Here is a 27,741-nt window from a genome sequence, read left to right as displayed (position 1 = left end):
TGCCTTCTTGCACTTTAAGATGAACCCTGCCATCTGAATGGCTCTGCTATCATTCGCCCCTAGCTCATCAGTTATTGTCTTCACCACTCTCAGATACTCAAAGGGGTCATCCCCTGACTTGTATTTGGGAGCATCCAGCTTGAGGTAATCTGTCATCTTTACTTTGCTCCCACCGGCTGAGCTAGGTCTGGGAGGTTGAGTAACTGGGGCTGCTGGTTCTGTAGGTGGTGGAGGTGGGGGTGCAGCATTCCCCGAGGTGGGGTTTGCTGGGTTTGGATAGAAGGGTGAGGGTGGATAAGCTGGGTACTGTGTGTAAGGTGGATAGAAAGGTGGATAAGGCATGTAGGTAGGGTAGGAGTTAAAGCTGGAATAGTCCGATGTACCTCCCATCGGATACCCTGAACCTTGTGGGAAGGGTGGATAATGGGGTGGAAAACCATACCCCGAGGCCTGAACGCCTCCCTGAGACTCCCCTGTCCCTTCTTCCTCCATGCTCACATCCAGATTCCCATCCCTCCTCTGATCCTCTTCCATAACCTCCCTCACATCTGAAGAACTTCCTCCTCTATCTGTCCCCCTTCTGCTAGCATCAAAACACCTTCTAGGGTCCCTTGACACTCTTTCTCTGTTTGCTCTACAAGACATTGCCCTAGGCAATGTAGGAGGACGGGCGCTCGTGCCCTCATCCTCAGGTGGCACTCCAGTCAATCGTGCAGATCGACGAGTTCCTCTCATCCTGTTTCTGAAAAATAGTACACATCACACAAACATTAGCATCATATGGTTCATGTGGGCACACATGAACCCTCATCACATATACATCATTCATATCATAGCATCAATGCACATGTATATAATCATGGCATTTCACATCATCATACAAGACAGGACTCTACATCCTATCCTAGTGGACATGATCTTTCCTATTGTGCTTGACTTTCTAAAACATCTATGAGCCCGACACTCTAGGTCCGATCCTATGAACCTAGGGCTCTGATACCATTCTGTAACGACCCGAAAATCGGACCACTACCGGCGCTAGGATCCAGGTCGGCTTAAGGCCGCCGGGACCCGTAGCAAGCCTAACATGAAACCTGTAAACCTGTATAATCCCATACATGATCAACAACATGCATAAAAATTTAAAACTTTTCTTTCCATATACATCAACCAAACTCAACCTGTGCATGCACTGAACATAACATAAACATAATCATAATCCCTCTGTGGGATCTCATCAATGCCCCAATGGGCGATACATCATACGTTGAGTTGGTTTGCATACTCATCATAAAAATCTAAGATCATGTATTAAGAGGGATAACTCATACATATAGTCAAGCACAACCTCTAATCCTCAAAGTCATTACATACCTAAAACTGTACTTTTACATAACATTAATACATTTATCATGTCCACACTATCTATTACAAATACGAAACTTCAATACTCTAATGGATCTCCTGGTCTACCCTGTACCTGCAAATCCTAGGGAAAATGGGAGAGGGGTGAGCTACTAGAGCCCAGTGAGCAGAATAATAAAAACATTTAAATCATATGGATCATGGAATGCATCACATCACAGCTAATCACATCAAGGATGAACTTGTCACCAATAGCCCTCTACATGGTCCAACTGTGCCAGAACGTAGAATGGGTCCTGGTCTTTCCCTTACATAACATATCATAACATAACAGTGTCCAACTGTGCCAGAACGTAGAATGGGTCCTGGTCTTTCCCTTACATAGTGCCAGCGAACGTAGAATGGGTCCCACTGGTCTTACATTCCGTACCGTACATATCACATCGTCACATCGTAGATCGAGGGCTATGGATCATCCAACATTCATCCACATCAACATTAAAATATGCAATGCAACATATTCGTGAATTCTAATGCAAGCAACCTAATTCATCACATGGCATTCATGATGCGTGAAACATGCTGAAAAGTCCATTATTTGCTTTAAAACATAATAAGTTATTCCACTCACCTCTGGGTAGCTCTGACCAGACACTGGAGCAGCTGACTCACTGCTGGGGTCCTCAGTTCCTCGGGTCCGAACCTACACAGGTGGACTCAAATGAGGGACCAAACAAACAAGAACATAACTCTAAACTACTCCCCAAAAACCCCCTAAAACATCATAGAAAAACATGCAAGAAATGGCTGAACAGGGCACTTTCGGCGGCAGGTTCGACGGCCGAAAGTTCCTCCAGAGCCGAAAGTCAAGCAGGTTCGGCGGCACCTTCGGCGGCCGAAACTCCCAGACAGAGGCGAAACTCATGCATGTTCGGCGGCACTTTCGGCGGCCGAAGCTCCCAGACAGAGACGAAAGTCTCCTTTCGGGGGCAAGCTTCGGCAGCCGAAGGCTGCCTCCACAAGAGGGTTCGGCGGCCAAAAGTCCCTTCGGCTGCCGAACCTGGTTTCTCCCAAAGGGCAGAAACTCGGTTCAAACATGCACAAATGCCTCCAAACTCAAACCAACATGCATTTAGCTCAACCAAAACATGCATTCAAGCTCCTAGGGGTCTCAAACTACCTTAAACCCCAACTACAACACATCAAACACACATTGTAATACCCGGCTTGTAATACCCGGCTAGAATCCGGCATCGAAATTCCTGCCCTCCGGCGGATTCTAAGGTGTTGGATCTCTCTAGAAGGGTAAAATGTATTTTCTAAATGTTTTTATAATGATTTCAATGGTTTTAATTGAAAAAGAATTGAGTTTTGAAGAGAAAAGACCAAGGAGGAGTCTGCCAGGTTCGGCCGCCGAAAATGATGTTCGGCCGCCGAACATGGTTTGGTTTCGGGTGTGCCTTAGGCCTCCGAAAGTTGAGTTGGGCAGAAACCAGGTTCGGCCGCCGAATCTCCATGTTCGGCCGCCGAACTTGCATGAGTTTTGGAGGCACGTTCGGCCTCCGAAGGTGTTTTTGGCCAGCCCTATAAATGGACGCCATGACCGAAACAGGGAGTTTTCTCCCCATTTTTGGCCACGGTGAGTCCCTACTCTCCCTTGGTTCATTTTTAACGATTTCTCCTCAAATCTTGTAAGATTTAACGAGTTTCAACTTGGTTTTGCAAGATTTGAGCTTTTGAGCAAGGTTTTTGGAGCTTGGAGGTTCAAGAACCAAATCTCTCCAACCCCCGAGTTTAGGTCGTCTTCCTCTCAATCTTCAAGAGGTAAGGGTCGATCTTGAACTCTTTTTATGTTTTAAATAAGTTTTATGAAGATCTATGGGGGGTTAAAGGCATGTTCAGTTCATGAATAGGTTTATGTTATGATTTGAATCAATGTATGTTGGAAATGTGTTGTAGTTGGGGTATATTATAGTTTGAGACCCCTAGGTATGATGTATGATGTGTATGCATGTGTAGAAACAAGTTTATGCATGATTTGAGGTGTTGGGAAGCAAATGTGCATGAGGAGCCGAGTTTCTGCCCTTGGCAGAAGCTCAGGTTCGGCCGCCGAAGTGACTTTCGGCCGCCGAACCCTCTTGTGAAGGCAGTTTCGGCTGCCGAAGCCTGCCCCCGAAAGTGGAGTTTCGGTTCTGTCTGGGACTTTCGGCCGCCGAAGGTGCCGCCGAACCTGCCCGAGTTTCGTCTCTGGAGGGGACTTTCAGCCGCCGAAGGTGCCGCCGAAAGTGCTCTGTCCAGCCTTTTTCTTGGGTGTTTTCCATGCATGTTTAAGTGATGTTTAGAGGGGTTTTTGGGGGTATGTTTATGAGTTGTTAGAGTATGTTTGGCACCTCATTCGAGTCCACCTGTGTAGGATCGGACCCGAGAGACCGAGGAGGCCATTAGTGCTAGCAGGTGCAGAGTCAGTCGGCGTCTGCCAGGAGGTGAGTAGAACTAAACTTAATGTTTTATTTTAAGAAATTCTAATGCCTAAAGCATGAGCATGCATCATGATTATGTATAGTAGGTTGATTGCACTAGTTCACGAATATGTTGCATTGCATTATTTCATGTTGATGCTGAGGTAGGTTTGGACCAAGGCGACTCCAATAGCCCATATCTGTCATTGAGTCTTGTCTAAGTCCTTTGAGAGCCGGACGAGTACCTGTAGGAAAGTCCATGTGAGCTCTCTGTGGACCAGACACCATGTTATGTCTATGTTAGTCCTGTGAGCTTCTTTGGGGAGCCGGGCACCGACAGAGGGTATTTTTGGGGTCATGTCCGATCCTTGAGAGTAAAGATGCTAGCAATTCATGAGGACTCTCAGAAAACAGTTCGTGGGGATAAGATGCATGTATGAGCCCCGAGACGGACACAGTTATGTGATTTACTTGTGTTATGACGCATTCCATGAAAGCATGTAATTAATGAATTGTTTTTCCTGTTTCTACTCACTGGGCTTTTTAGCTCACCCCTCTCCCCTAACCCCAGTGTTTGCAGGTTTAAGTCAGAGTTCAGAGGCAGCAGGGTAAAGTCAAGTCGTATGTATATGTAATAGTTTATGTTGCAGTCTAGTAGTTCTAGAAGTGGACATGTAATATAAGTTGATGTAATGTAATTTGAGATAATGTATGTAACTGATAGTAGAGTTTATGTTCATGGATTAGAGTGTGCTTGGCCCTATAGACTGGTTAATCCCTGTTGATGCATGGTTATGTAATGTTTTTATGTTGAGTTGAGAACCAGGCTTGTTGTATGTAATGTTGACCCAGCTAGAGCATTTGATGAGGGCTCTAGCATGGGAAAGTTGATGTTCACAGTTATGTTGTAGCATACGGATCAAGCTTGGTGTATGTTCAGTTTTACAGGTTTTATGTTAAAGTTTTTGATCATGTGTGGGATTTGACCAGGTGATAGTATGTATGTTTGGCTTGCTACGGGTCCCGGCGGCCTTAAGCCGATCTGGATCCTAGCGCCGGTGGCGGTTCGGGCCGTTACAGAGGGGTATCGGTTTCCGGGCTGTTACACGGCTAGACTCCGGTATCGGAATTCCTACCGTCCGGTGGAATCTCGGATGTCGGAGACCTCTAGAAGGGTAGAACCATGCTTTCATAGAATGTTTTCATGTTTTTAATGGTTTTAAAGTATGAAACTAAATGAGTTTTTGCATGAAAATAGCATTGGAGGAAAACCCAGGTTCGGCCGCCGAAAGTCAAGTTCGGCCGTCGAACATGCATGCGTTTTGGAGGCACGTTAGGCCCCCGAAAGCATGAGTTAGGGAAGTCCAGTTTCGGCCACCGAAAGTCAAGTTCGGCCGCCGAACATTGCATGGATGCGGAGGCACATTCGGCCCCCGAACGTGGCCTGGCCAGCCACCTATAAAAGGGTCCCTTAGCCGAAAATGGGCGAGCTTTTTCTCCCCATTTCGGCCAAGGTGAGCATTCCGCCATCCTTCCCCAATCTTGAGTTTTTCCTTCCTTTTTCCATGATCTTTACAAGTTTATAACTTTGGTTTTGAAGATCTTTGAGCTTAGAACGAGTTTTGGAGCTTGGAGACCAAAAGTTGGAACTTCTCCCATCTCCAAGTTTAGATCTCCTCAACCCTCGATCTTCAAGAGGTAAGAGCCGATCTTAAGCTCAATGTATGATTTAAACAAGTTTTATGAAGTTTTAAGGGGTAGAATGCATGTTAGGGGATATGTTGAACCTATGGGTTTTTGATGACTTTTTGAACAATGTAGCTTGATTGTGTGTGATTGAAGTGTTGTAGTTGGGGTATTTGCATGTTTGAGGCCCCTAGGAACTTGTATGCTTGTTTTGGTTGAGAAATATGCATGTTTGGAAGGTTTGGAGGCGAAATGTGCAAAGGGAGCCAAGTTTCTGCCCTTCGGCAGAAACCAGGTTCGGCAGCCGAAGGTACTTTCGGCCGCCGAACATGGCTGGGGAGGCAGGCCTTTCGGCTGCCGAAGTTGCCCCCGAAAAAAAAAAACTTTCGTCTCTGTCTGGCACTTTCGGCCGCCGAAGGTGCCGCCGAACCTACCTGAGTTTCGTCTCTGTCCAGGACTTTCGGCCGCCGAAGGTGCCGCCGAAAGTGCCCTGTTCAGCCACTCCATGCATATCTCTATGTGATATTTTCAGGATGTTTTAGGGGGTTTTTGGAGAATATATTAGAGTTATGTTTTTGTATGTTTGGTCCCTCATTGGAGTCCACCTGTGTAGGTTCGGACCCGAGGAACCAAGGACCCCAGCAGTGAGCCAGCTGTTACAGAGTTTGTCAGGGTCAGCCAGAGGTGAGTGGAACTAAACTTAACCTTTTAATTTAAGAAATGAAATGCTTTTATCATGCTTCTTGCATCATGATCATATTATAGGTTGTTTGCATTAGAATTCACGACTATGCCGCATTGTATTGTTGTGATAGATGATAGTGGATGGACATTAGGATGATTCATTAGCCTTCTGAATACGAAGTCCTGTGGTGCCCATAATAGGGCCGGGCAATACGAAGTCCTGTGGTGCTCATAATAGGGCCGGACAATAGCTCCGAGTACGAAGTCCTGTGGTGCCCATAATAGGGCCGGGCAATACGAAGTCCTGTGGTGCCCATAATAGGGCCGGGCATGGAGCTGAGGGATTTTTGAATCAGTCCATCCGTGGTGTGATTTGTTTGTGCAGTGACACATTTCATGATAGCATGTTTTAAATATTCTTTTTATAGTTCTACTCACTGGGCATCTAGCTCACCCCTCTCCCCTAACCCCCAGGTTTGCAGGTACGGGATAGATAGAGAAGACAAGAAGAAAAAGTCATATGTATGTAATAGTTAGTATGTGGACATGACAATTGTATTATGATGAAATGTAAAAATATTCAGTATTGTAACGACCCGAAAATCGGACCGCTACCGGCGCTAGGATCCGGGTCGACTTAAGGCCGCCGGGACCCGTAGCAAGCCTAACATGCATCCTGTGAACCTGCTTAATCCCATACATGATCAACAACATGCATAAAAATTAAAACTTTTCTTTCCATTGAACATCAACCAAACTCAACCTGTGCATAACATTAACATAACTTTGATCCCTCTGTGGGATCTCATCTGTGCCCTCAATGGGTGACATAACATCTGTTGAGTCGGTTTACATAATCATCAACAAAATCTCTAAGATCATGTATAAAAGGGATACAACATTCTATGGTCAAGCACACACTAATCATCCATAAAACTCATTACATAACTATACTGTACTTTTACATTACAATTTGATCATGTCCATTGCTAGCTATTACATAAGCATGACTTCTTTATTCTATCCGGACTCCCGCACTACTCTGTACCTGCAAGCCTGGGGGTAAAGGGAGAGGGGTGAGCTAAAAGCCCAGCGAGCAGAGCTATTAAAACACGTTAACACTATGCTCTATGAAATGCATCATAACACAAACAATTCACATAAGGGTTGGGTGAACTTGTCACCAAATAGTCCAAGTTAACTCTGTGCCAGGCCGTAGCATGGGGTCCTGGTCTTCCTGTCATACATACATTACTTACCATTTTCCAGGGCCTCCTCTGGGCTCCTGGTCTTCGAGTCCCATAACCGTGCTTTACTCTGTGCCAGGCCTGTAGACTGGGGCCTGGTCTTTCTTACTCTGTGCCAGGCCGTAGCATGGGGTCCTGGTCTTCCTGTCTTGGACTAATTGGGTCATCCAACATTCACCCACAACAACAACAATTTATGCAATGCGGCATATTCGTGAAAACTAGTGCAATCATCCTATTGCATAATCATGATGCATGAAACATGATAAAACATTTAATTTAAAAGATTGAGTTTAGTTCCACTCACCTCTGGCTGACTCTGACAACACCGAAGCAGCTGAACTCACTGCTGGGGTCCTCGGTTCCTCGGGTCCGAACCTACACAGGTGGACTCAAATGAGGGACCAAACATACCTGAACATAACTCTAAAATATTCCCCGAAAACCCCCTAAAACATCCTGAAAATATCACAGAAAACATGCATGAAATGGCTGAACAGGGCACTTTCGGCGGCACCTTCGGCGGCCGAAAGTCCTGGACAGAGACGAAACTCAGCTAGGTTCGGCGGCACCTTCGGCGGCCGAAAGTGCCAGACAGAGACGAAAGTCTCTTTTCGGGGGCAACTTCGGCAGCCGAAAGGCCTGCCTCCCCAGCCATGTTCGGCGGCCGAAAGTACCTTCGGCTGCCGAACCTGGTTTCTGCCAAAGGGCAGAAACTTGGCTCCCTTTGCACATTTCGCCTCCAAACCTTCCAAACATGCATATTTTTCAACCAAAGCATGCATACAAGTTCCTAGGGGCCTCAAACATGCATATACCCCATCTACAACACTTCAAACATACTCAAACAACACACATTGTTCAAAACATCAATATATATACCCATAACTCATCATATACCCTAGCATGCATTTCTACCCTTAGATCTTGCATAAAACTTATTTAGAACATATAAGGAGCTTAAGATCGGCTCTTACCTCTTGAAGATCGAGAGGGAGACGACCTAAACTTGGAGATCCACGAAAATGAGCTCCTGAGTTCCCAAAGCTCCAAAACTTGTTTCAAAAGCTTAAATCTTCACAACCAAGTGAAAACAAGTGAAAATCTCGAAAGATTTAGAGGAAGAATATCAAAAATGGGTGAGAGACGGCGGAAAGCTCACCTTGGCCGAAAATGGGAAAAAAAAGCTCGCCCGTTTTCGGCTAAGGGACCCTTTTATAGTGGCTGGCCAGACCACGTTCGGGGGCCGAATGTGCCTCCGCATCCATGCAAATGTTCGGCGGCCGAACATGAGGTTCGGCGGCCGAACCTTGACTTCTCTCACTCATGCTTTCGGGGGCCTAACGTGCCTCCAAAACGCATGCATGTTCGGCGGCCGAACCTGGGTTTTCCTCCAAGGACTTTTCATGTAAAAACTCATTTAATTTCATACTTAAAATCATAAAACACCTTAAAACATCTTTATAAAACATGATTCTACCCTTCTAGAGGTCTCCGACATCCGAGATTCCACCGGACGGTAGGAATTCCGATACCGGAGTCTAGCCGGGTATTACATTCTCCCCCCCTTAAGAACATTCGTCCCCGAATGTTCCTCAACTAGCACATGCATAGCAATCAACGTAACATACATACATAAACACATAAAGATCTAACCTTAAAAGAGATGGGGATACTGTTGGAGCATGGACTCCCGTGTCTCCCAAGTACATTCTTCCATATTGTGGTGGTTCCACAGGACTTTCACCATCGGGATTTCCTTGTTTCTTAACTTTCTGATCTGGGTGTCTATGATCCGTACTGGCTGCTCAACATAGGTGAGATCCTCTTGGATCTCCACATCAGGCTCACTAAGAACCTTGCCCAGATCTGACACAAACTTCCTCAACATTGAAACATGGAAAACCGGATGGATTCTTTCCATCGAAGCAGGTAAATCCAGCTTGTACGACACATTCCCAATCTTTTGTAAGATTTCAAAGGGTCCGATGTATCGTGGGGCTAGTTTAACTTTCTTCCCGAAGCGAACCACTCCCTTCATTGGAGACACCTTCAGCAATACCAGATCCCCCTCCTGAAACTCTAACTGTCTTCTGCGGACGTCTGCATAGCTCTTCTGTCTGCTTGCAGCAGTCTTGATTCTTTCTCTGATTATGGGTACCACCCTGCTGGTGATCTCTACTAACTCAGGCCCTGCCAAGGCCTTTTCTCCAACTTCCTCCCAGCAAACAGGTGATCTGCACTTCCTTCCATATAAAGCTTCATATGGAGCCATCCCGATGCTAGCATGATGGCTGTTGTTGTAGGCAAACTACACCAAAGGTAGATGCTGCCTCCAAGAACCGCCAAAGTCCAGCACACACATTCTCAACATATCTTCTATGGTCTGGATGGTCCTCTCTGACTGTCCGTCTGTCTGTGGATGGAAGGCAGTGCTAAAATCCAATCTAGTACCCATGGCGTTCTGCAGACTCCGCCAAAACCTGGAGGTGAACTGGGGCCCTCTATCTGACACTATAGAAACAGGAACCCCATGCAGTCTGACTATCTCATCTACGTACACCTGCGCCAACTTGTCCACAGAATAGCCACTCCTGACAGGGATGAAGTGAGCAGATTTGGTGAGTCTGTCCACAATCACCCATATGGAGTCCAATCTGTTGGACGTCGCCGGTAACCCCACTACGAAGTCCATAGCTATATTCTCCCATTTCCACTCTGGAATGGGTAGCGGGTTAAGCATTCCAGCCGGCTTCTGATGTTCCAGCTTCACCCTCTGACATATCTCGCAGGCTGACACAAACTGTGCCACTTCTCTCTTCATAGCTGGCCACCAATAAACCTTCTTTAGATCCTGATACATCTTGGTGGCTCCGGGGTGAATGCTGTATCTTGCATTATGAGCCTCTCTCATAATGTCTCCTTTTAGCCCAATGTCATCTGGTACACACAATCGACTCCCACAGCGGAGGATCCCCCTATTGTCAAATCTGAACTCACTGTCCTTGCCTGACTGAACAGTCCTGGCAATCTTCACTAACTCTGGGTCCTCATGCTGTTTCTGAGCCACCTGCTCCAGAAACACGGGTGTCACTTTCATCTGAGCGACCAAGGCACCTGTACCAGACAACTCCAACTGTAGACCTTCCTCAATGAGCTTGTAAAACTCCTTCACCACTGGTCTCCTCTCTGCCGTGATGTGGGATAAACTGCCTAGTGACTTCCGGCTTAGAGCGTCTGCCACGACATTCGCCTTACCCGGATGATACTGAATCTTGCAATCATAGTCACTCAGCAACTCTACCCATCTCCTCTGTCTCAGATTCAGATCTCTCTGACTCAAGATGTACTGCAGGCTCTTATGATCTGTAAAGATCTCACATTTTACTCCATAGAGGTAATGCCTCCACATCTTGAGTGCAAAGATTACTGCTGCCATCTCAAGGTCATGTGTGGGGTAATTCAACTCATGCTTCTTTAGCTGCCTAGAAGCATAAGCAATCACCCTCTCATTCTGCATAAGCACACAACCCAGTCCCACTCGGGACGCATCACAAAAGACTGTAAAGTCCTCACCACTAGATGGCAGAGCTAAAACTGGTGCTGAAGTCAACCTCTTCTTGAGCTCTTCAAAACTCTCCTCGCACTGGTCGGTCCACAGAAACTTCTGATTCTTCCTGGTTAGTCTGGTCAGAGGAGCTGCTATCTTTGAGAAGTCCTGTACGAACCTCCTGTAGTAACCTGCCAAACCCAAGAAACTCCTGATCTCTGTCACTGAAGTGGGTCTAGGCCAGTTAGCCACAGTCTCTGTCTTCTTGGGGTCTACCTCTATACCATTCTCTGACACTACATGCCCCAAGAACGAAATGCTCCTTAGCCAGAACTCACACTTGGAGAACTTGGCATACAAGCCATGTTCCCTCAAGGTCTGTAGAACCAACCTCAGATGATGGGCATGCTCCTCTGCATTCCTGGAATACACTAAGATATCATCTATGAAGACAATAACGAAGTGATCCAGGTACTGGCTAAACACTCTATTCATGAGATCCATGAATGCTGCAGGGGCGTTAGTTAACCCGAACGGCATCACAAGGAACTCAAAATGCCCATATCTGGTCCTGAAAGCTGTCTTTGGTACGTCCTCTTCCCTGATCCTCAACTGATGGTACCCCGATCTCAGATCTATTTTGGAGAAACAACCCGCTCCTGCTAGCTGGTCAAATAGATCGTCGATCCTTGGCAATGGGTACTTGTTCTTGGTAGTGACTTTGTTCAACTGCCTGTAGTCGATACAAAGTCTAAGGGATCCATCCTTCTTCCTCACAAACAAAACTGGAGCACCCCAGGGTGAGGTACTCGGTCGGATGAAGCCCTTGTCTACCAGCTCCTGCAACTGCTCCTTCAACTCTTTCAATTCTGCTGGCGCCATCCTGTAGGGAGGGATAGAGATCGGTCGGGTTCCAGGCATCAGTTCAATCTCGAACTCTATCTCTCTAGCAGGTGGTAAACCTGGCAGTTCGTCTGGAAACACATCTAAGAACTCTCTAACCACTGGCACCGAGGCGGGCTCTCTAACCTGACTATTTAGCTCTCTCACATGAGCCAAATACCCCTGACATCCCCTCCTAAGCAACCTACGAGCCTGAAGAGCTGAAATCATACCTCTGGGTGTACCCCTCCTGTCTCCTCTGAAGACAACCTCTGATCCATCCTGACCTCTGAACCTGACTACCTTGTCCCTGCAGTCCAAGGTAGCACCATGGGTAGATAACCAGTCCATCCCTAGAATGACGTCAAAGTCTGTCAAATCTAGAACCACAAGGTCGGCGGACATGCATCTCCCCTCAACAAAAACTGGACTACACTGACAGACTGACTCTGCCACTGATGGATCACACTTGGGTCCACTGACCCAGAGAGGACACTCTAACTCAGAGATCATCAACCCTAACCTCTGGACGGCTCTCGGAGCAATGAATGAATGAGATGCACCCGGGTCCATTAAGGCATATACATCTGAACAACCAATAATTAAGTTACCTGCCACCACGGTGTTAGATGCATCTGCCTCTTGCTGTGTCATTGTGAAGATCCGTGCCTGAGCTGATGGACCTTCACCTCTGAAACCCGCTGAAGAAGAGGCTGCCCCTCTCCCTCTGCCTCTGCCACTGGCCTGAGTCATGGCTGGAGCTGCTGGCTGCGCTACACTGCCTGAAGCTGTCTGCTGGGACTGAGCCATTGGAGCCGCTCTTGGACAGTCTCGAGCTATATGCCCCTCCTGACCACATCTGAAGCAGGTGTTTGTCCCAAACTGACATACTCCCTTGTGTGGCCTACCACACCTCGCACAAACTGCATTATCCGCACCAGAGCTTGAGCCACTCCCAAATCCCAGACTGGACTTGACTTTACTCCAGAACTTGTTCTTCTTACCCTTGGGTTTACTCCATCTTTTACTGCCTGAAGCTGCTGCACTCAGGGTAGAGGGATCTAACCTTCCCCCACCCGGAGTTTTAGAACCAGAAGCTTGTGCCACTGTCTGCTTAACTGTCCCCTGAATAATGGCACTAGCCTCCATTCTCCTAGCCATGTCTACTATGGCGTGAAAACTCTCTCTATCTGCTGACTGTACCAAGGAGGAATACCTGGGATGGAGCTTCATGATATACCTCCTCGACTTCTTCTGGTCTGTGCTAAGGTCTTGCCCTGTAAATGGCAGCAACTCCATAAACCTGTCGGTGTATTCGTCTACACTCATGTCATCAGTTTGCCTCAACTGCTCGAATTCTATCATCTTCAATTCCCTTGAACTATCAGGGAATGCCCATCCTGCAAACTCGTTTGCAAACTCTTCCCAAGTCATGCTGTCCACTCTCGGGTTCACATAATTCTTGAACCACTCTCGTGCCTTCTTGCACTTTAGTGTGAACCCAGCCATTTGAATGGCTCTACTGTCATCAGCCCCTATCTCGTCTGTAATTGCCTTGACCCGCTCCAAGTACACGAACGGATCATCACCGGTTTCAAACTGGGGAGCACCTAATTTCATGTAATCGGTCATCTTAACCTTGCTCCCACTGGCTGAGCTAGGTCTAGGTGGTTGAGCAACTGGGGCTGCTGGTTCTGCAGGTGGTGGTGGTGCAACATTTTCTGAGGTAGGGTTTGCTGGATTTGGATAGTAGGGTGGAGGTGGATACATTGGATACTGTGAGTATGGTGGGTAGTATGGTGGGTATGGCATCTGTGTGGGATAAGGGGTGAAACTGGGGTAATCCAATGTACCTCCCATCGAATACCCGGGATGTTGTGAGAAATGTGGGTAGTGAGGTGGCTGAACAAATCCCGAGGCCTGAGTGCCTCCTTGGGACTCTCCCACTCCTTCTTCTGACATACTGACTCCCAAACTGCCATCCCTCCTCTGTTCTACGTCCATATCATCCCCCATATCCTCTGACGCTCCTCCCTGAACTGTCCCTCTGACTAATCTGCTTCTACCCAGATCCAAAGACCTTCTAGGGTCTCTTGCTGCTCTTTCTCTATTGGACCTACTAGACATTGCCCTAGGCAATGCTGGAGGACGGGCGCTCATGCCCTCATCCTCGGGTGGTACTCCAGTCAATCTTGCTGATCGACGAGTTCCTCTCATCCTGTTTTCTGAAAAACAGTACACAACACATAAACATTAGCATTATATGGTTCATGTGGGCACACATGAACCCTCATCACATACATCACATATCATAGCATATCATTAATGCACATGCATATTATCATGGCATTTCACATCATCATGCAAGACAGGACTCCACATCCTATCCTAGTGGACATGATCTTTTCCTATTGTGCTTGACCTTCTATAACAACTATGAGCCCGACACTCTAGGTCCGACCATATGAACCTAGGGCTCTGATACCATTCTGTAACGACCCGAAAATCGGACCGCTACCGGCGCTAGGATCCGGGTCGACTTAAGGCCGCCGGGACCCGTAGCAAGCCTAACATGCATCCTGTGAACCTGCTTAATCCCATACATGATCAACAACATGCATAAAAATTAAAAATTTTCTTTCCATTGAACATCAACCAAACTCAACCTGTGCATAACATTAACATAACTTTGATCCCTCTGTGGGATCTCATCTGTGCCCTCAATGGGTGACATAACATCTGTTGAGTCGGTTTACATAATCATCAACAAAATCTCTAAGATCATGTATAAAAGGGATACAACATTCTATGGTCAAGCACACACTAATCATCCATAAAACTCATTACATAACTATACTGTACTTTTACATTACAATTTGATCATGTCCATTGCTAGCTATTACATAAGCATGACTTCTTTATTCTATCCGGACTCCCGCACTACTCTGTACCTGCAAGCCTGGGGGTAAAGGGAGAGGGGTGAGCTAAAAGCCCAGCGAGTAGAGCTATTAAAACACGTTAACACTATGCTCTATGAAATGCATCATAACACAAACAATTCACATAAGGGTTGGGTGAACTTGTCACCAAATAGTCCAAGTTAACTCTGTGCCAGGCCGTAGCATGGGGTCCTGGTCTTCCTGTCATACATACATTACTTACCATTTTCCAGGGCCTCCTCTGGGCTCCTGGTCTTCGAGTCCCATAACCGTGCTTTACTCTATGCCAGGCCTGTAGACTGGGGCCTGGTCTTTCTTACTCTGTGCCAGGCCGTAGCATGGGGTCCTGGTCTTCCTGTCTTGGACTAATTGGGTCATCCAACATTCACCCACAACAACAACAATTTATGCAATGCGGCATATTCGTGAAAACTAGTGCAATCATCCTATTGCATAATCATGATGCATGAAACATGATAAAACATTTAATTTAAAAGATTGAGTTTAGTTCCACTCACCTCTGGCTGACTCTGACAACACCGAAGCAGCTGAACTCACTGCTGGGGTCCTCGGTTCCTCGGGTCCGAACCTACACAGGTGGACTCAAATGAGGGACCAAACATACCTGAACATAACTCTAAAATATTCCCCGAAAACCCCCTAAAACATCCTGAAAATATCACAGAAAACATGCATGAAATGGCTGAACAGGGCACTTTCGGCGGCACCTTCGGCGGCCGAAAGTCCTGGACAGAGACGAAACTCAGCTAGGTTCGGCGGCACCTTCGGCGGCCGAAAGTGCCAGACAGAGACGAAAGTCTCTTTTCGGGGGCAACTTCGGCAGCCGAAAGGCCTGCCTCCCCAGCCATGTTCGGCGGCCGAAAGTACCTTCGGCTGCCGAACCTGGTTTCTGCCAAAGGGCAGAAACTTGGCTCCCTTTGCACATTTCGCCTCCAAACCTTCCAAACATGCATATTTTTCAACCAAAGCATGCATACAAGTTCCTAGGGGCCTCAAACATGCATATACCCCATCTACAACACTTCAAACATACTCAAACAACACACATTGTTCAAAACATCAATATATATACCCATAACTCATCATATACCCTAGCATGCATTTCTACCCTTAGATCTTGCATAAAACTTATTTAGAACATATAAGGAGCTTAAGATCGGCTCTTACCTCTTGAAGATCGAGAGGGAGACGACCTAAACTTGGAGATCCACGAAAATGAGCTCCTGAGTTCCCAAAGCTCCAAAACTTGTTTCAAAAGCTTAAATCTTCACAACCAAGTGAAAACAAGTGAAAATCTCGAAAGATTTAGAGGAAGAATATCAAAAATGGGTGAGAGACGGCGGAAAGCTCACCTTGGCCGAAAATGGGAAAAAAAAGCTCGCCCGTTTTCGGCTAAGGGACCCTTTTATAGTGGCTGGCCAGACCACGTTCGGGGGCCGAATGTGCCTCCGCATCCATGCAAATGTTCGGCGGCCGAACATGAGGTTCGGCGGCCGAACCTTGACTTCTCTCACTCATGCTTTCGGGGGCCTAACGTGCCTCCAAAACGCATGCATGTTCGGCGGCCGAACTTGACTTTCGGCGGCCGAACCTGGGTTTTCCTCCAAGGACTTTTCATGTAAAAACTCATTTAATTTCATACTTAAAATCATAAAACACCTTAAAACATCTTTATAAAACATGATTCTACCCTTCTAGAGGTCTCCGACATCCGAGATTCCACCGGACGGTAGGAATTCCGATACCGGAGTCTAGCCGGGTATTACAAGTATGTTATGTAATGAGGTTATTGAGGATAGAGTTGTGCTTGACCGTAGTATATTGTTAATCCCTTTTGTATGTACATGATCTTATGTTATGATGTCTATGTAAACTAACTCAACACAGGTTGTTTTGCCTTTGAGGCTTGATGAGATCCCACAGAGGGACTATGTTATGTATATGTACAGAGTATGCACAGGTTGAGTTAGTTGATGACAGTATGTATGAAGGAAAGTTTTATCTTTTTATGTATATGGTTGATCATGTATGGGATTAAACATGTTTACAGGTTATGTTAGGCTTGCTACAGGTCCCGGCGGCCTTATGCCGATCTGGATCCTAGCGCCGGTAGCGGTCCGGATTTCCGGGGCGTTACAGAGTGGTATCAGAGCCCTAGGTTCATATGGTCGGACCTAGAGTGTCGGGCTCATAGATGTTATAGAAGGTCAAGCACAATAGGAAGGTCATGTCCACTAGGATAGGATGTTAAGTCCTGTCTTGCATGATGATGTGAAATGCCATGACTTTATGCATGTGCATTAATGATATGCTATGCTATGTGATGTATGTGATGAGGGTTCATGTGTGCCCACATGAACCATATGATGCTAATGTTTGCTTGCTCTGAGCTGTTTTTCAGAGAATAGGATGAGAGGAACTCGTCGATCTGCGCGATTGACTGGAGTGCCACCTGAGGATGAGGGCACGAGCGCCCGTCCTCCTACATTGCCTAGGGCAATGTCTTGTAGAGCCAACAGAGAAAGAGTGTCAAGGGACCCTAGAAGGTCTTTTGATGCTAGCAGAAGGGGGACAGATAGAGGAGGAAGTTCTTCAGATGTGAGGGAGGTTATGGAAGAGGATCAGAGGAGGGATGGGAACCTGGATGTGAGCATGCAAGAAGAAGGGACAGGGGAGTCTCAGGGAGGCGTTCAGGCCTCGGGGTATGGTTTTCCACCCCATTATCCACCCTTCCCACAGGGTTCAGGGTATCCGATGGGAGGTACATCGGATTACTCCAGCTTTAACCCCTACCCTACCTACATGCCTTATCCACCTTTCTATCCACCCTATACACAGTACCCAGCTTATCCACCCTCACCCTTCTATCCAAACCCGGCAAACCCCACCTCGGGGAATGCTGCACCTCCACCTCCACCACCTACAGAACCAGCAGCCTCAGTTACTCAACCTCCTAGACCTAGCTCAGTCGATGGGAGCAAGGTAAAGATGACAGACTACCTCAAGCTGGATGCTCCCAAATACAAGTCAGGGAATGACCCCATTGAATATCTGAGAGTGGTGAAGACAATAACTGATGAGCTAGGGGCAAGTGACAGCAGGGCCATTCAGATGGCAGGGTTCACTTTAAAGTGCAAGAAGGCACGGGAATGGTTCAAGTGTTATGTGGACCCGAGACTAGACGGTATGACATGGGAGGAATTTGCGAATGAGTTCGCTGGATGGGCTTTTCCAGACAGTTCTAGAGAACTGAAGATGATTGAGTTTGAGCAACTGAGGCAGTCAGAGCACATGAGTGTAGAGGAGTTCACGGATAAATTCTTGGAGCTATTGCCTTTTTTAGGGCAAGCTCTAGATTCAGATACGAAGAAAGCCAAGAAATATGTTATGAAGCTGCATTCCAGGTACTCCTCGTTAGTTCAGTCAGCTGAGAGAGAAAGTTTCCACACTGTGGTGGATATGGCTCGAAGAATGGAAGCAAGTGCTATAGTTGAGGGGTCAGTGAAGCAGTCAGTGACCCAGTCTTCAGGGGTTAAGACCCCAAGCAGAGGAGGACCAGGTTTCTCTTCTCAGAGCTCAGGTAAGAAGAGGTGGGATAGCACCACCAAGAAGCCGAAGAAGAATAAGTTTTGGAACAAGTTGAAATCCGGTCTGGGATTTGGCGGTGGCTCGAGCTCAGGCTCAGATGGTACAGAATGCCAGAGATGTGGAAGACCACACAGGGGAGTGTGTCGAGCTGGGACTAATACATGTTTTAGATGTGGACAGGAGGGACACATAGCTCGGGATTGTCCTAGAGCGCCTTTTATGGGCCAGCCCCAGCAGACAGCTTCTGGTAGTGTGGCACAGCCAGCAGTTCCAGCCACAACTCAGGGCAGTGGCAGAGGTAGAGGGAGAGGGGCAGCCTCTTCTTCTGGTTCCCGAGGTGAAGGTCCATCAGCTCCAGCCAGGATCTTCACCATGACACAGCAGGAGGCTAACACATCCAACACCGTGGTGTCAGGTAATCTCGTCATTGGGTGTTCTGATGTGTATGCATTAATGGACCCGGGTGCATCTCATTCATTTATTGCTCCGAGAGCCGTTGAGAGGTTAGGTCTGATAGTCTCTGGGTTAGAGTGTCCCCTATGGGTCAGTGGACCCAAGTGTGACCCGTCAGTGGCAGTGTCAGTCTGCCAGTACAGTCCAGTTTTTATTGAGGGAAGATGCCTCTCCGCCGACCTTGTGGTTCTAGATTTGACAGATTTTGACGTCATTCTAGGGATGGATTGGCTATCTACCCATGGTGCTACCTTGGACTGCAGGGACAAGGTAGTCAGGTTCAGATGTAACGCCCCGGAAATTCAGACCGCTACCGGCGCTAGGATCCGGGTCGACTTAAGGCCGCCGGGACCCGTAGCAAGCCTGACATATAACCTGTACACCTGTATAATCCCATACATGATCGTCAACATGCATAAAAATTAAAACTTTCCTTCATACATACTGTCATCAACTAACTCAACCTGTGCATACTCTGATCATATACATAACATAGTCCCTCTGTGGGATCTCATTAAGCCTTAAAGGCAAATAACCTGTGTTGAGTTAGTTTACATAAACATCATAACATAAGATCATGTATATACAAAAGGGATTAACAATATACTGTGGTCAAGCACAACTCTATCCTCAATAACCTCATTACATAACATACTGAATATTTTTACATTTCATCATAATGCCACTGTCATGTCCACAAACTAACTATTACATACATATAACTTTTTCTTCTTGCCTTCTCTATCTATCCCGTACCTGCAAACCTGGGGGTTAGGGGAGAGGGGTGAGCTAGATGCCCAGTGAGTAGAACTATAAAAAAGAATATTTAAAACATGCTATCATGAAATGCGTCACTGCACAAACAAATCACATCACGAATGGACTGATTCAAAAATCCCTCAACTCCATGCCCGGCCCTATTATGGGCACCACAGGACTTCGTATTGCCCGGCCCTATTATGGGCACCACAGGACTTCGTACTCGGAGTTATTGCCCGGCCCTATTATGGGCACCACAGGTCTTCGTATTGCCCGGCCCTATTATGGGCACCACAGGACTTCGTATATAGAAGGCTAATGAATCATCCTAATGTCCATCCACTATCATCTATCACAACATTACAATGCGGCATAGTCGTGAGTTCTAATGCAACATCCTATAATATGATCATGATGCATGAAGCATGATAAAAGCATTTCATTTCTAAATTTAAAAGGTTAAGTTTAGTTCCACTCACCTCTGGCTGACTCTGACAACTCTGTAGCAGTTGGCTCACTGCTGGGGTCCTTGGTTCCTCGGGTCCGAACCTACACAGGTGGACTCCAATGAGGGACCAAACATATATAAACATGACTCTAATATATCCCCCAAAAACCCCCTAAAACATCATGAAAACATCACAGAAAATATGCATGAAATGGCTGAACAGGGCACTTTCGGCGGCACCTTCGGCGGCCGAAAGTCCTGGACAGAGACGAAACTCAGGCAGGTTCGGCGGCACCTTCGGCGGCCGAAAGTCCCAGACAGAGACGAAAGTCTCTTTTCGGGGGCACCTTCGGCAGCCGAATGCTGCCTCCACAAGAGGGGTTCGGCGGCCGAAACTTCCTTCGGCTGCCGAACCTGGTTTCTGCCAAACGGGCAGAAACTTGGTTCACATGAACCTCCTGCCTCCCAAATCCACAAATCATGCATATTCTTCAACCAAAACATACATACAAGTTCCTAGGGGCCTCAAACATGCATATACCCCAACTACAACACTTCAAGCACACTCAAACATGCCACATTGCTCAAGAATCACATAAAACCTATCATTTGCTTAAAAACTCATACAACCCTATACATGTCATTCTACCCCATAAAACTTCATAAAACTTGTTTAAATCATACATTGAGCTTAAGATCGGCTCTTACCTCTTGAAGATCGAGGGTTGAGGAGATCTAAACTTGGAGATGGGAGAAGTTCCAACTTTTGGTCTCCAAGCTTCAAAACTCGTTCTAAGCTCAAAGATCTTCAAAACCAAAGTTATAAACTTGTAAAGATCATGGAAAAAGGAAGGAAAAACTCAAGATTGGGGAAGGATGGCGGAATGCTCACCTTGGCCGAAATGGGGAGAAAAAGCTCGCCCATTTTCGGCTAAGGGACCCTTTTATAGGTGGCTGGCCAGGCCACGTTCGGGGGCCGAATGTGCCTCCGCATCCATGCAAATGTTCGGCGGCCGAACTTCACTTTCGGCGGCCGAACCTGAACTTCCCTAACTCATGCTTTCGGGGGCCTAACGTGCCTCCAAAACGCATGCATGTTCGGCGGCCGAACTTGACTTTCGGCGGCCGAACCTGGGTTTTCCTCCAATGCTATTTTCATGCAAAAACTCATTTAGTTTCATACTTTAAAACATTAAAATACATGAAAACATTTTATAAAACATGGTTCTACCCTTCTAGAGGTCTCCGACATCCGAGATTCCACCGGACGGTAGGAATTCCGATACCGGAGTCTAGCCGGGTATTACATCAGAGATCAGAACGGGTCAGAGGTTGTCTTCAGAGGAGACAAGAGGGGCACACCTAGAGGTCTGATATCAGCTCTTCAGGCTCGTAGGTTGCTTAGGAAGGGATGTCAGGGGTACTTAGCTCATGTGAGAGAGCTAGACAGTCAGGTCAGGGAGCCAGCCTCGGTGCCAGTTGTCAGAGAGTTTCAGGATGTCTTTCCTGATGAGCTTCCAGGTTTACCACCTGCTAGGGAGATAGAGTTCGAGATAGAGTTGATGCCTGGAACTAGACCGATCTCTATCCCTCCCTACAGGATGGCTCCAGCCGAGTTAAAGGAGTTGAAAGAGCAGTTGCAAGAGTTGGTAGAAAAGGGCTTCATCCGACCGAGCACTTCACCTTGGGGTGCTCCGGTCTTGTTTGTGAGGAAGAAGGATGGATCCCTTAGACTTTGTATCGACTACAGGCAGTTGAACAAAGTCACTACCAAGAATAGGTACCCATTGCCTAGGATCGATGATCTATTCGACCAGCTAGCCGGAGCGGGTTGTTTCTCCAAAATAGATCTAAGATCGGGGTATCATCAGCTAAGGATAAGGGATGAGGATGTGCCAAAGACGGCTTTCAGGACCAGATATGGGCATTTTGAGTTCCTTGTAATGCCGTTCGGGTTAACTAACGCCCCTGCAGCATTCATGGATCTCATGAACAGAGTGTTTAGCCAGTACCTGGATCACTTTGTTATTGTCTTCATAGATGATATCTTAGTGTATTCCAGGAGTGCAGAGGAGCATGCCCATCATCTACGGTTGGTCCTACAGACCTTGAGGGAACATGGCTTGTATGCCAAGTTCTCTAAGTGTGAGTTATGGCTGAGGAGCATTTCGTTCTTGGGGCATGTAGTGTCAGAGAATGGTATTGAGGTAGATCCCAAGAAGACAGAAACTGTGGCTAACTGGCCTAGACCCACTTCAGTGACAGAGATTAGAAGTTTCTTGGGTTTGGCAGGTTACTACAGGAGGTTCGTTCAAGACTTCTCGAAAATAGCAGCTCCTCTGACCAGACTGACCAGGAAGAATTAGAAGTTTCTGTGGACCGACCAGTGCGAAGAGAGTTTTGAAGAGCTTAAGAAGAGGTTGACTTCAGCACCAGTGTTAACTCTGCCATCTAGTGGAGAGGACTTTACAGTCTTTTGTGATGCGTCCCGTGTGGGACTGGGTTGTGTGCTTATGCAGAATGAGAAGGTGATTGCTTATGCTTCTAGGCAGCTAAAGAAGCATGAGTTGAATTACCCCACACATGACCTTGAGATGGCAGCAGTAATCTTTGCACTCAAGATGTGGAGGCACTACCTCTATGGGGTAAAATGTGAGATCTTTACAGATCATAAGAGCCTACAGTACATCCTGAGTCAAAGAGATTTGAATTTGAGACAGAGGAGATGGGTAGAGTTGCTGAGTGACTATGATTGCAAGATTCAGTATCATCCGGGTAAGGCGAATGTTGTGGCAGACGCCCTAAGCCGGAAGTCACTAGGCAGTCTATCCCACATCACGGCAGAGAGGAGACCGGTGGTGAAGGAGTTTTACAAGCTCATTGAGGAAGGTCTACAGTTTGGAGTTATCTGGTACAGGTGCCTTGGTTGCTCAGATGAAAGTGACACCCGTGTTTCTGGAGCAGGTGGCTCAGAAACAGCATGAGGACCCAGAGTTAGTGAAGGTTGCCAGGACTGTTCAGTCAGGCAAGGATAGCGAGTACAGATTCGACAGTAAGGGGATCCTCCGCTATGGGAGCAGACTATGTGTACCAGATGACATTGGGCTAAAAGGAGACATTATGAGAGAGGCTCATAATGCAAGATACAGCATTCACCCCGGAGCCACCAAGATGTATCAAGATTTGAAGAAAGTTTATTGGTGGCCAGCGATGAAGAAAGAAGTGGCACAGTTCGTGTCAGCCTGCGAAGTGTGTCAGAGGGTGAAGCTGGAACACCAGAAGCCGGCTGGAATGCTTAACCCGCTACCTATCCCAGAGTGGAAATGGGAAAATATAGCTATGGACTTCGTAGTGGGGTTACCGGCGACGTCCAACAGATTGGACTCCATATGGGTGATTGTGGACAGACTCACCAAATCTGCTCACTTCATCCCTGTCAGGAGTGGTTATTCTGTGGACAAGTTGGCGCAGGTGTATGTAGACGAGATAGTCAGACTGCATGGGGTTCCTGTTTCTATAGTGTCAGATAGAGGGCCCCAGTTCACCTCCAGGTTTTGGCGGAGTCTGCAGAATGCCATGGGTACTAGGTTGGATTTCAGTACTGCCTTCCACCCCCAGACTGATGGACAGTCAGAAAGGACCATCCAGACTATCGAGGATATGCTCAGAATGTGTGTGCTAGACTTTGGCGGTTCTTGGAGGCAGCATCTACCTTTGGTGGAGTTTGCCTACAACAACAGCCATCATGCTAGCATCGGGATGGCTCCATATGAAGCTTTGTATGGAAGGAAGTGCAGATCACCTGTTTGCTGGGAGGAAGTTGGAGAAAAGGCCTTGGCAGGGCCTGCGTTAGGAGAGATCACCAGTAGGGTGGTACCCATAATCAGAGAAAGAATCAAGACTGCTGCAAGCAGACAGAAGAGCTATGCAGACGTCCGCAGAAGACAGTTAGAGTTTCAGGAGGGGGATCTGGTATTGCTCAAGGTGTCTCCAATGAAGGGAGTGGTTCGCTTCGGGAAGAAGGGTAAACTAGCCCCACGGTACATCGGACCCTTTGAAATCTTGCAAAAGATTGGGAATGTGTCGTACAAGCTGGATTTACCTGCTTCGATGGAAAGAATCCATCCGGATTTCCATGTTTCAATGTTGAGGAAGTTTTTGTCAGATCCAAGTAAGGTTCTTAGTGAGCCTGATGTGGAGGTCCAAGAGGATCTCACCTATGTTGAACAGCCAGTACGGATCATAGACACCCAGATCAGAAAGTTAAGAAACAAGGAAATCCTGATGGTGAAAGTCCTGTGGAACCACCACAATTTAGAGGAATGCACTTGGGAGACACGGGAGTCTATGCTCATCTCTTTTAAGGTTAGATCCCTATATGTTTATGTGCCTTGTATGTGTGTTATGTTCTTTGCCATGCTATGTGTGCTAGTGAGAAACATTCGAGGATGAATGTTCTTAAGGGGGGGAGAATGTAATACCCGGCTAGACTCCGGTATCGGAATTCCTACCGTCCGGTGGAATCTCGGATGTCGGAGACCTCTAGAAGGGTAGAACCATGCTTTCATAGAATGTTTTCATGTTTTTAATGGTTTTAAAGTATGAAACTAAATGAGTTTTTGCATGAAAATAGCATTGGAGGAAAACCCAGGTTCGGCCGCCGAAAGTCAAGTTCGGCCGCCGAACATGCATGCGTTTTGGAGGCACGTTAGGCCCCCGAAAGCATGAGTTAGGGAAGTCCAGTTTCGGCCACCGAAAGTCAAGTTCGGCCGCCGAACATTGCATGGATGCGGAGGCACATTCGGCCCCCGAACGTGGCCTGGCCAGCCACCTATAAAAGGGTCCCTTAGCCGAAAATGGGCGAGCTTTTTCTCCCCATTTCGGCCAAGGTGAGCATTCCGCCATCCTTCCCCAATCTTGAGTTTTTCCTTCCTTTTTCCATGATCTTTACAAGTTTATAACTTTGGTTTTGAAGATCTTTGAGCTTAGAATGAGTTTTGGAGCTTGGAGACCAAAAGTTGGAACTTCTCCCATCTCCAAGTTTAGATCTCCTCAACCCTCGATCTTCAAGAGGTAAGAGCCGATCTTAAGCTCAATGTATGATTTAAACAAGTTTTATGAAGTTTTAAGGGGTAGAATGCATGTTAGGGGATATGTTGAACCTATGGGTTTTTGATGACTTTTTGAACAATGTAGCTTGATTGTGTGTGATTGAAGTGTTGTAGTTGGGGTATTTGCATGTTTGAGGCCCCTAGGAACTTGTATGCTTGTTTTGGTTGAGAAATATGCATGTTTGGAAGGTTTGGAGGCGAAATGTGCAAAGGGAGCCAAGTTTCTGCCCTTCGGCAGAAACCAGGTTCGGCAGCCGAATGTACTTTCGGCCGCCGAACATGGCTGGGGAGGCAGGCCTTTCGGCTGCCGAAGTTGCCCCCGAAAAAAAAAAAACTTTCATCTCTGTCTGGCACTTTCGGCCGCCGAAGGTGCCGCCGAACCTACCTGAGTTTCGTCTCTGTCCAGGACTTTCGGCCGCCGAAGGTGCCGTCGAAAGTGCCCTGTTCAGCCACTCCATGCATATCTCTATGTGATATTTTCAGGATGTTTTAGGGGGTTTTTGGAGAATATATTAGAGTTATGTTTTTGTATGTTTGGTCCCTCATTGGAGTCCACCTGTGTAGGTTCGGACCCGAGGAACCAAGGACCCCAGCAGTGAGCCAGCTGCTACAGAGTTTGTCAGGGTCAGCCAGAGGTGAGTGGAACTAAACTTAACCTTTTAATTTAAGAAATGAAATGCTTTTATCATGCTTCATGCATCATGATCATATTATAGGTTGTTTGCATTAGAATTCACGACTATGCCGCATTGTATTGTTGTGATAGATGATAGTGGATGGACATTAGGATGATTCATTAGCCTTCTGAATACGAAGTCCTGTGGTGCCCATAATAGGGCCGGGCAATAGCTCCGAGTACGAAGTCCTGTGGTGCCCATAATAGGGCCGGGCAATACGAAGTCCTGTGGTGCCCATAATAGGGCCGGGCATGGAGCTGAGGGATTTTTGAATCAGTCCATCCGTGGTGTGATTTGTTTGTGCAGTGACGCATTTCATGATAGCATGTTTTAAATATTCTTTTTATAGTTCTACTCACTGGGCATCTAGCTCACCCCTCTCCCCTAACCCCCAGGTTTGCAGGTACGGGATAGATAGAGAAGACAAGAAGAAAAAGTCATATGTATGTAATAGTTAGTATGTGGACATGACAATTGTATTATGATGAAATGTAAAAATATTCAGTATGTTATGTAATGAGGTTATTGAGGATAGAGTTGTGCTTGACCGTAGTATATTGTTAATCCCTTTTGTATGTACATGATCTTATGTTATGATGTCTATGTAAACTAACTCAACACAGGTTGTTTTGCCTTTGAGGCTTGATGAGATCCCACAGAGGGACTATGTTATGTATATGTACAGAGTATGCACAGGTTGAGTTAGTTGATGACAGTATGTATGAAGGAAAGTTTTATCTTTTTATGTATATGGTTGATCATGTATGGGATTAAACATGTTTACAGGTTATGTTAGGCTTGCTACGGGTCCCGGCGGCCTTATGCCGATCTGGATCCTAGCGCCGGTAGCGGTCCGGATTTCCGGGGCGTTACACACATTACAAGCCACATTGTTCAAGAACATACATTTATACCCATAAACATAACTATGACCTAAACATGCATTCTATCCCCATGAACTTCATAAAACTTACTTAAAACATAATATAATCTAGAGATCGACTCTTACCTCTTAAAGATCGAGAGTAGAGGCGACCAAATTTGGAGTTGGGAGAGATTTGAGTTCTTGAACCTCAAAGCTCTAAAACTTTGCTCAAAAGCTCAAATCTTCAAAACGAAGTTAAAAAAAATGAAAAACTTGAAAGATCTAGAGGAAAAACATCAAAGATCGGTGAGGGGCGGCGGAAAGCTCACCTTGGCCGAAAATGGGGAAAAGCTCGCCCGTTTTCGGCTAAGGGACCCTTTTATAGTGGCTGGCCAGGCCACGTTCGGGGGCCGAATGTGCCTCCGCATGCATGCCATGTTCGGCGGCCGAACTTGGACTTTCCTCACTTATGCTTTCGGGGGCCTAAAGGCGCTCCCGAAGGCATGCATGTTCGGCGGCCGAACCTGAGTTTTCCTCCAAGGTTGTTTTTATGCAAAAACTCATTTCCATTTTACTTAAAACCATGAAATACCTTAAAACATTTTATGAAAACATGATTCTACCCTACTAGAGGCTTCCGACATCCGAGATTCCACCGGACGGTAGGAATTCCGATACCGGAGTCTAGCCGGGTATTACATTTTATGTCTCTCTTTACTTCTCATGATTGTAATTCTGAACCAGTTTTGCAATGTGTTACATTATTAGTGTCACATGATCATAATGCATCTCTTTTAGCTCCTTACAGTTGTGACGAGGTAAAATCTGCAGCTTTTTCTATGAAAATTGATAAATCTCCTGGGTTAGATGGTTTCAATCCTGGTTTTTTCCAGCATTATTGGGATATTATTGGTGAGGATGTGTCTCGTTTTTGTATTGATTGCCTGCATTCAGGGTCTCTCCCGCCGAAGTTGAATGAGACTGCTTTAGTTTTGATACCTAAGAAG

This window comes from Manihot esculenta, chromosome 5 (genome assembly GCF_001659605.2).
Source record: "Manihot esculenta cultivar AM560-2 chromosome 5, M.esculenta_v8, whole genome shotgun sequence".
Classification (NCBI taxonomy): Eukaryota; Viridiplantae; Streptophyta; class Magnoliopsida; order Malpighiales; family Euphorbiaceae; genus Manihot; species Manihot esculenta.
The sequence above is the reverse complement of the archived record's forward strand: the minus strand, read 5'-3'. Positions refer to the sequence as shown.